Below are 2,869 nucleotides of genomic sequence, written 5' to 3'. Positions count from 1 at the left end.
AGCGAATGTTCAAGGCTGATCCACTTATGCTAGTTCAGGAATCTCTGGCCAGAGTGAATGAAATTAGAAAGGAGTTTCTAATTTGCATAGAACTACGCATAATAGATGGTAAGCAAGTGATGAATTAGATAGGCTTGACACGAGATCCATGCCTTATATTTAATCGGGACATTGTAGGGTAGAAGGAGTTTATTGTACGGTAATTATTCACTGACATGTTCTTGGTATTCTAAGCAGTGAATTCATATTATCCGGATAGTCGCGATATGTTGAGAAGCATCACTCACGATGTAGAATAAATGTGATTAATTAATTAATCATATTTAATAAACTAGAGAATTTATATAAATAATGATAAAATAGTTTTATTATTATTTATTTCTACTACCGGCTTAATATTGAACCTACAGGGTCACACCATAAAAAGAGAATGATTTTATGGTGGAGGAATTAATTAATAATGGCTAAATAATTATTTATTTGTGAAATAAATAATTAATTGGCAAATTTAATAATTGATTAAATGAGATTTAATTGATTATAAATTAATTAAGAAAAGTTCTTAATATTATTAATTAAGGATTTAATTTTTGGAAATTAAATCAAGAGAGAGAATTATTTCTAAAGTGTTTAGAAAAAGGATTAATAATTAAAAGGTGTTTTAATTATTAATGAGAATAATAAATGGGATAATAATAATATTATTTATGGGAAAATTTCAGCTGAAAATTTTGCCTATAAATACCCTATTATAGACCCTATTTTATTCTAACCCCAGAAACCCAAAAGTTTCAGAAAACCAAATTCTCTCCACCTCCTCCTCCTCCTAAAAGTCGTTTTCTTGGTGGATACCGGTGGAGTGCTTCACACTTGAGGAGCAACTGCTAAGGATCTCTGATCGTTGTCTCCGAATTAATTTAAAAGGTTAGATTCGATCCCTCGAATTTTTATTCACGATTTATATGCTTTTATTTGGATTTTGTGTGTGTAAAAGTGTTTTGCCATGCCCCCGCTGCGATTAAAAATCCAACAATTTTGAATTATATTATGCAACTATCCTTACCTTCATTTATTGTTCAAGTGATATTTATTATGAATCTTGTTATGCAAATATCTATATATTCACTTATCATTCAAGTGATATTGACTCTGAACTCTATTATATCAGTTTCTATACTATTCTAAGTTCTGAATAGTTAAACATTTTTACATTTCACTACAAATTACTCTATACAGTGAAACTTTGATTTAAGATTAGCGAATAACTCATTGTTCTAGTTATTTTGCCATCGGTTGTTGAGATAACTCTGGACCATGAGAAGTGGGGAGTTATATGGTTAAGGATGTCATTTAATCCGACTCCTTTGATTAAAAATGTTTTATGGATTGGATGGTAGCGTAAGAGGCCGCGATGGCGGTCCAATGTGAGCCATGTATTATACTTGATTATAATACCTCGCTAGGCCAATATGTGCCTTGGGTGCCCCGTTTGTTTAGTTGGATATGCTTCGGCATACCGGTGTTGCTCCACGGCTGATCACCGGCGGTAAAATACCGTCGTTCGAGGATTCTAATCCAAAACAAAAAGATTTATAAAAGTATTATTTATTATCAAAACTTATATCAGTTTTTGATATTGTTCAGGTATTGTTGTTTGGTTTTGCTCCTCAGATATATTGTTGTTTCTGTTTTAAATCATAAGCTATATACTACTTGCTGAGCATTTCTTTCGCTCATACTTGTTTATTATTCCAATTCTTTCAGCTAGGCCAGGGCAAGCTTGAGTTCCAGGTCTGACCAGAAGTTGTGTGCTTGTAGATAGTTTGGTATTTTCCAGGTAGACAGTTTGGGACGCTTAACTAGTCTAGAGGTTTGTAATAAAGTTTGAATAAGTTGTAAAACTAACTAGACTTATGTTTTGTAATAACAGTTGGTTTGTATTAGTGCCTGTTCCATACTATAACCTGTGATCGATCCAGTTGCATACAAGGGGTCATATTTATTATATTATTCCGCTGTGATTATTTTATTATAGTTTCTTTTGGGCTAGTGACCCCCAAATCTAGACCCCGGTTTTGGAGGGCGTCACAGGTTGGTATCAGAGCTACAGGTTATGGTCACTGAAACAGGCTTAGGATGGTCATAAGTGAGTCATAGGAAGAACACATAAGATAAGTGCGTGTAGTTTAGCTCTTATAGAGTTAAGTTTAGGTTATTGAGTTGGTTTATAGCTAAATTGTTTAGGTTTCCTATTTTGTGTTTAGCTCTTGGATTTTGTGCCACTGCTTTGCTATCTTGTTGGTTTCTGAGAATAGTAAGAAGTAATGAAAGAGGTTGGAAGGTTGTGTTGCAACCCTATCCACTACTTGTTGGTTAATTTGAGATTTTGAGCAAGAGTTGGAAGGTCTGGATAATTCTTCGTCAATTTTCTTTGTGTTATTATCCTTTGAGATAATAAGCAGGTTATGTGATAATCGTGTCGCATGTGTTAATATGGTAGCAAGTTTATGATATTTTGAAAAGAGATAATGCTTGAGAATTTTAATATGCTAAAAAATTGCTACATATTTGACACCATACTTGACAGATTATTATATAAGTTGCTTGTTTTCTTACTAGAATAATGGGTTCAAAGAAGAAGAGTAAGCTAGCAGAAGGTCAATTTCAGGATCCCAATCAGCAGAATTTCAACTATCCACCGCAACCATATTGTAGAACTTGTAGAAGAAGGCACTTTGGGGTTTGTAAGGCTAATATATCATGTTTTAAGTGCAATCAGAAAGGATATTATGCGAATAGATGTAAAAATCGAATGTCTGTGAAAGAGTCGAGGATTTCATGTTACAAGTGTGGGAATGTTGGACATCTC

Source organism: Apium graveolens, chromosome 6, assembly GCF_009905375.1.
Source record: "Apium graveolens cultivar Ventura chromosome 6, ASM990537v1, whole genome shotgun sequence".
NCBI lineage: Eukaryota > Viridiplantae > Streptophyta > Magnoliopsida > Apiales > Apiaceae > Apium > Apium graveolens.
The sequence above is the reverse complement of the archived record's forward strand: the minus strand, read 5'-3'. Positions refer to the sequence as shown.